Source organism: Opisthocomus hoazin, chromosome 3 (assembly GCF_030867145.1).
Source record: "Opisthocomus hoazin isolate bOpiHoa1 chromosome 3, bOpiHoa1.hap1, whole genome shotgun sequence".
Classification (NCBI taxonomy): Eukaryota; Metazoa; Chordata; class Aves; order Opisthocomiformes; family Opisthocomidae; genus Opisthocomus; species Opisthocomus hoazin.
In genome coordinates this window covers 73,144,102-73,151,975 of record NC_134416.1, presented here as the reverse complement: position 1 = coordinate 73,151,975, position 7,874 = coordinate 73,144,102, and the positions used below count along the sequence as shown (strand labels likewise).

Here is a 7,874-nt window from a genome sequence, read left to right as displayed (position 1 = left end):
TTCCTTTTATGCCTTGTAAGTCTTTTCTTGTTTTTTGTTTTTTTTTTAATTGGTAGTATTTAGGGCTGAAAACATACGCAGATCTTTCTTACACAATGAATACTGTACTGTGAGACATATTGTGACCTAGACTACACACAAGCGTATGACAGAAAGACCCATTTGGAAACTGTAGTCCTGGGTAAAGTGTGCTTTTCCTGGTTTGCACTTCTCAAAGTGTGCAGAAAGCCTGTACCTCAGGCCGTCGTGAGCCAGGTTCTGAGATGGAGAGGGCTGCAGTCTTAGGCTTGGACTCCAACAGTTAGTACAAAAAGATTAGCTTTATATGTATCTGTTATGTGAGAATCGTGTCAGGTCTTAGCAACCTGCTATTGCACTGCAGTATAGTCCCCAGGTGTGCAAACTTTAGTTAGGGCATGAGTTCCTGTTAACAATCATTTCACAACACAAAAGCACATTCATTGGAGTGCAGCATTACACTGTTACCCTGCCCCCAGTGCCACCCAAACAGCTGAACTTGTCCCTACCCAGATATTTCCAAAAGGGTTGCACAAAAATCCTGTTCACTTCCAAACTGGAAATCAGGGTAAAACATTATAGTCGGGTCTCTAATGGTCGTGAGCCAAGTTATCCATATGGCAAAGGAGGAGAGCTAATGAAGTTCAAAATGGCTTGGCATCATAATATTCATAGCAGATGATCACAGAAAATGGACATCTTCCAGAAAGCTGCAGAAGAAATAAAGGTATACTTAACATTTTATTTCATCAAAAGCTCACAGCTAAGAGAAGATTTGAACCCAGAGGACAGGAGGAAAACCTGACAAGTCAGTTATCCAAATTCAGGTAAAAATGGTGAATTCCAGATTTCAGCGCAGATTCACACCAAATATTTTTACCTGCCCAAAGTTCATCAACTAGTTTAAATTAGATGCCTATAATCCCTCTTCAGTCAATAGGAGTAAGATAGGCACAGTAATACTGGTTCCTGCTGGCAATGCTTATCACTTTCCATTAGCTACAGAAGAAGGCTACCTGACTAGCTTAAAATAGAGGTTTTACCGTTGAACAGCAAGAATTAGATAACGAAGTCTGATGCAAAGTTTGGGAGTCTCTGGCATTTTTTCATGTATATATATATTACTATATTTCAGCAGATCCTTAGAAAAAGATGTTACTGCTCCTCTCTCAGAAAAGACCAGCTGATACTGAGAAGGTCACCCAAACAATTCTCTCTCCAGGCTGATAACGTAGCAGACTTCTCTTCACTGAGCACACATTGACAATGTGAAGTGTCATCCCAAACTGACATACAGTCAGTCAAAAACTTGGCCAAGGTAAGGAATATCTACACATTTATATACTACAGTATTTGCAGTCCCAAACTCGGTCATGCCCGCTAGCATTAATATTTTCTATCCACATTCTGACATATGTTAAACCCATCTCCTCTCAGCTGGGAAGACAATAAGGAACTACTTCTTAATCTGCTTCCAGGCTGTCTAGGGAAGCTTCCCCATCTGTCTGAGCCTTTTTCAGAGCAATTTCAAGTAAGGTAACAGTCTGTGCCCTGATATCGCAAGAAGAGACAACACAGCCATCTGAGAGGCACTAAACAAAAGCTGAGGACCTATAACTTCTGAAAGTTCCCTTTGCTGAAACTGAGTGCTCCTCATCTAGTTGAGGCAGAGCAGAATCAAACAGGTTTACATACATTACTTTCACCAATACTTTCCTCTCTTTGACTGTAGTCAGGAATGCACTAGAAGCTCTCACAGCTGCTGCAGCAGAGCAAGGAAGAGAGTGTAAAATCCCATATTCTTGTATTAGATCTAAAAGGCATGAAGGTACATGCTTAATCTTCACTTGACTTAATTTACTCCCTTCATCCCAAATCTACAGTTTTGATATATCTGAATACAGGGCACATTAAAATGCAAGCAATGGCTTCAGACGATTTTAAAATTACTGTAGAGACATCTTGCAAAACCCCATTGGAAAAATCTTTCTCTGTTGAAGAAAGCCAGTTTTCAGCAAATAAAAGACAAAAATACTCACCGCAGTGTAACGATTGAAAACAAGGTCTCCCAAGACCCCAACAATATCCACCCCTGCAAATAGTGGCTGTGACTATATCAACAATCAGAGCAGCACAGTAGGAGCAGACTGCAGAGTGAAAGAGTTTCTCCCGACAACCCAACTTTCGTACTGCATTCACTTCAGGTTGAGTTATTTTGTCTTAGCTTTAGTCTGGTCCTAAGGATCCAACAGCTTTCAGTGGCAGGAACACAAAGGGGCAGTCCTTCCAGTTTAGTTGCATCTTGAAGGAAAACTGTCTTTAAGGAAACACACTGACAGCATTTCACAGTATGGATCACTTCTAATTCTCCACATTTTCTTCAAAATTCACTCATGATGCAACCTGAAATGCAGATGCATGTGTGTCCAGTCCCTCATCTCTATAGTCACAAGTTTCAAAAGTGAGAAAAACAAGGCTAATGTGCCCAACATGCAGGTTGAAAAAAACTCCACTATCTGCAAATACTTCTACAAATAATCATTCTCTTTATAGAAGATGTATAAGTAATACTGTTCCTTAATTACATTTGTCTACTCATCCACTAAGCATGCAAAGAAAATATTAATGAAACTGAAAATTATAACATAAATTATCTTTAATCAAAATAATTATTCCCACAAGTGTATATTTATTTGTTTTTCTGTTTTAAAAAAAATTGCTGTAGGTCAATTAGTAAGCAGTAACAATGACAAGTTTTAAGTGACAAGCCATAGATACAAGAAGATGAAAACGGGAAACTGAAAAAAAACCCAACCACCTTTCTTAATCTCAAAATCTTCCCGAATCTTCCTGATTTTTTGAATCATCATCTGGCTATCACTGTATAAGCCTCAGATTTCTCTCCTAAAAGCCTTGGCTGTGCTTTCACCTCCTCCCAGTTTGACTGGAACTAGATTGCAAGAAATACGCAGCAGCCAACTTCCAAGATGGCCAGACTAAGTTCTTATGCAACACCACATGAAAGAGTTGTGACAAACGGAAGGAGGAGAAATAGCAAAGCTGAGCTCTGGAGTCTGACATTAGCTTGTCCTTCTCCTCCCAACAGCCCCCGTCGGTTCTATGCTCATCTTGCATCTTCCAAAAGAAGTAAAGTATGAAGCCACCAGGCAACCTCATTCACTGCACAATTCTAATTCACTTAGAAGACGTCATCCATGCTGTGCAGTGAGAGGCACATGCATTTTTTGGAATAAGTAAAAGCATACGATTACTTGACAGTATCACTATACACTTATCCAGGAGATTAAGGTTAGATAACCATAACATCGGATTTTCTAACTTTTGAGTACTTGATGATCATCACAAGAAAGAAAAACCCTAAGTGAAAAGAACAATCAATTACAATTTTTCTGTATAGCTGTGATAACCCTGCTTCTTATGAACCAGTATTAGCGAGTTTAACTCTGAATCTCCAAAGCTGTCAGATGTGACTTTAACGTTCTTTATTCCTGTTGTCCTGCCACAGTCCTGGCACTGCATCAGGGGTTCTCCTGCTCTTTGCAGAAGACATGGCAATGAATTGGGTGTGAATGGGGCCATCACTGTGGAAGGAGAAGATCTGGATTTCAGGAGGGGAAAAGGAAAGGGAATAAAAGGCTGTTGTGGTTTAACTCGGCAACCAGCAACTAGGACCATGCAGCTGCTCACTCGTTCCTCCTTCCCCCTTCCTGGCAGTGGGATGGGGGGGAGAATGGACAAAAGGTAAAACTCATGGATTGAGATAAAGAGAGTTTAATAAGACAACAAAGGAAATAATAGTAATAATAATTAATGATTATAACAATATCAACAACAGAATATGCAAAACAAGCTACACACAACGCAATCTTTCTGACTGGCCAACGACTTGATCGTATACCCAGTCCCTGAGCAACAATTGTGGAACACAGAACTCATGGATTTTGTGGATTTTGCGGAACTCCCAAAAAAGTTCTCACTCGTGGAAAAGACCAAATTCATGGTAAAAAATGATACCTACCTCCTGGCCAACCCCCATTTGAAAGCTTCGTATGTTGTCTATGGTATGGAATATTTCCATAGCCCAGCTTGAGCTGTGCCTGGCTGTGCTCCCTCCCAGCTCCTGCACAGCTGATCGATCATTAGCTGAATATGGGAAACTAAAAAACGTCCTAGATTTGTTAGCAATAGTTAAAAACATCACTGTTATCAACATACTTGTCACACTAAATCCAAACCACAGCAGCTACTGGGAGGAAAATTAACTCTATCCCAACTGAAACCAGGACAAAGGGTTAAATCTTCTCCCTGTGGCACAAATCCTTGCTCTCCTTGTAAGCATGGCACACTGTGAAAACACTAGTGCAGCTCTTGATGGATATGGGTGAGGAATGGATTGGTGACCTGGAGCCGGACTAACCGGCTTTCTGTAGTAATAGGAAGCTCTGCTGGGCCTGGGCTTGAGGAAGCATACATTCCATCTATTTATGGCCTGCACAGGTGGAAGAAGCACACCAGGCATAACCTCCAATTCACATTGGGTCTGTCGTACCAGTTGGGGACAGCTACTAACAAGTGACAGCAGAACCTATATCCTGAAGCCAACTGGTCATTTAATGGTCTCCAGAAATATGGATCCACCTTTTGGATCAGGGAAAACCTCTTCTCTCTCTTCCTTGGAGATGAGATTAAGAAATTCCTTGTGTAATTCAACAAGAAGTTGTAAAATCCAGTGACCCTTAATAATAGATCTGATGCAAGGATGCCAGAGAAAGCTCTTAGCAAAGTAGCATCTTGATCATTTGTCCTTATGTTATGTCTGCTCCAAAGCGCCACAGTAAATCATTTCAGCAATATTCAGCTGGATGCTGAATGCTGCAACGAACAAGAAGCCTACCGACTGTGTGAGACTCCTGCTCAGAGACTGACACTTGGCAGGTGTTTTCAGACTTTGCTCCCCACACTGTCTGTGTGGAGCAACCGCAGGTGGTCTGGGGAGTTGTTTTCACTCTCCCAGTGCACAGCTGAAACAAGGAGGCGGTCCTGCTTCCTAAGAAAGTTTTAATTGTCAGTCTTCAAGCACAGTTCCTTTGTATTCCTGCCAGAACTCTCGTGTATGCCTGTGCTTGCTTGGGTTGCTGCATAGGAAATGAAGGCTGTTAATGAGTGTCTTCTTTTGTCAGGTGTTTTTTTGCTATACTTTCAAGTGTGATCAAATTTACCAATGACACAGAACTGGGAGGTTTGTAAGCATGCTGCATAGTGACCTGAAGGCAGTAAAGTGTCAGAGGCTACAGGGCCAAAAAAAGGTGGTGCTAACCAATACAGAAATCCAAGCTCTAGGAGAGAAAACAGAGGCCTTAGGTGCCCACTGCATTATAAAAACAAGCAGTTGTAGGCACTGTAGTAATATTGTATTGACATGCTGCTATTTGCTTCATTTTAATCTCTTTAGTTTAGCCATACTCAGAAGAGGATGGAAATCACACAGACCACAGTCAAAGCAGTTTCCACAAAAATGCTTCTATTTGAAGAGAGGAAAACACTACAACAAAGTTTCAGAATCTAGTTCTAGTTACTCTGTCAATGAAAGCACAAGAAGCATGGTGGCATAAATAGATTGATACCTTTATCTGAAATTAAATCCACACCATCTGTGAGCTATAAATAATATGTTACTATTTTCCTTTGGTGAACCAAAACATCCAGGTCTGAAATCTACTCCAACAACTTCCTTCCTGGTGAGTTTCCAGGACTTTGCAGAGTTCCTGCTGCATTTCATGTTTAGCTGATTTCAGCTTTCACTCTGCTAGATGACATGTACTTTCACCAGCAGCTGGAAACCAGAGTTGAGAACACATTTTCTTTTCTCACGTTTTTTTCTCTTCACCAGACCATCACATACTGAAAAAAGTACACCAAATCCTGCCATCTTTCCCTCACAACATGTTCACAATTCTTTTCTTTAGTGACTTTATAGGGTACCTTCCCAATCATCCTTATCCTATCCAGTTCCAGTTTTGTCAGACTCATTTTACAGCCTCAGTTTTTAACTTCCGTTTTTCCATCCCTTTTTTCTTGCTCCTGTTAGTTGCCACTTCCCTGTTTTGTTTTTTTTTCCTGTGTCACACCAGTTTAAAGAGGAAATACAGAAGTTCTGTGTATCAGTTTCTCAGTGGAGGAGATTTTATCGGGCCATTTCCTATTCCTATCAAGCTCATTTTATTTCTTTCCAGGTTCTGGTTCTGCTAGTTGCTCTTTATTCAGATGCTGATCTCAGAAAACTTGGAAATGCTGCAGGTTTTAGCTGACGTAAGATTCAGTACTTTTTTATTTGTAGCTATGCACAAGAATTCTTAATGTTTGACAGGGGATAAGGGATATTTCCTAATGAATCATCAGACAAAATCAGCTTAAGGCTTTCCAGAATAATTTAAATCTAGACTCTAACCATCCTTGGAAAGTTTTAGTACCAAAATTCAATGTATGCTGGACCAAAATGTAAAATTCATCTAATTTCAGCCAGAATCTCTTAACATACGGTGTGAGAGAGCACATTGTCTTTCACATGTTGTTTCTTTATTATGCCACCAATTCTTTCCTCTTCCAAACACCCAGAACTCCTCACAGCTGCAAGGCATCAGACTTTCTGAGGTGGATCCTTTGTTGATCCCATTTTAATCTTTCTTGATTCCTGCACTTGGGTAGAGAGCAGTTTCTCCTCTGAGGTCAGCTACAAAAGGGATATAGTCAATAAAAGAACTGTAGGTACACTACCTGCATGTTTCAGAGCACAACTTTAAGGTCCTTAGCTCTCTTTGTGTCATTCAGAAATACAGAATTCAATGCTTGTAGGTCCTCTCTTTGTAAAATGGGGATTGGGGGAAAGGAGAGTTAGCTGAGATGGGGGAAAGGAGAGTTAGCTTTTGTAGAAGAGCAATATTTAACAATGTACAAAAGAGTCATCGAGATGTGATTGCTGAATACAAGGCAGGAGATGACTAACGTAGTGTTTAACCTGTTGAGAAATTATAGAAGAGTTCCGCCCTCGACATTAATTGTGTACGTTATCTGAACCCCGGTTTGAACCGCTCATCCAGGGAACAGCAATCACCGAAAAGGCTTTCTCTGATATTTGTTATTTGGACTTCAGTCTTCTCAAGTCACATCAAGAGCTTGGTCCTGACTAACTCTGGTTTGGCACCACTCACATCACAGAATCACAGAATGTTTGGGGTTGGAAGGGACCTCTGTGGGTCATCTGGTCCAACCCCCCTGCCAAAGCAGGGTCACCTACAGCAGGCTGCACAGGACCTTGTCCGGGCGGGTCTTGAATATCTCCAGAGAAGGAGACTCCACAACCTCCCTGGGCAAAATGACCAGGTTCCACTGAGATTTGAACTCAGATCACTGGATTCAGAATCCAGAGTGCTAACCATTACACCATGGAACCGCTCTATGGATCCTCCATTAGTCAGGCACATGCATTTCTCTGTTAAGCCACCAAAGTCTTACTGCCAAGATAGTGTTCCTTATTACCTCAACTATTTTTTCTTCTGTTGGCTGGGTAGCTCTTACAACTCTGTTTCCCTGCTACAATAACACTAGCAATAGACTGAACTGTGTCAACCAGAGGTAGTGTGTCTTCCATATCATTAGTTTTTCAAAGCAGGAGTACAGTGTACAAAGCTGCAGCTCAAGAACAGGAATAGAATTAACTTCAGTTCCTTAAATTTCTATATGGGACTTGATGGAAACAAACAGAATTAACGCTGGGAGTTATTATGTAGGTCATTCTCAATTCATCTTTATGTGTTTTGCTAACAAGAAAAACCCTA

General features: G+C 40.9%; 1 non-coding gene across 1 annotated transcript; it reads right to left on the bottom strand.

The window, feature by feature from the left end:
* Positions 1-7,417: 7,417 nt before the first annotated feature.
* Positions 7,418-7,489, bottom strand: TRNAQ-CUG (transfer RNA glutamine (anticodon CUG)). The gene has a single exon. It is a non-coding gene; the product is annotated as a tRNA-Gln (tRNA).
* Between the last annotated feature and the right edge of the window lie 385 nt (positions 7,490-7,874).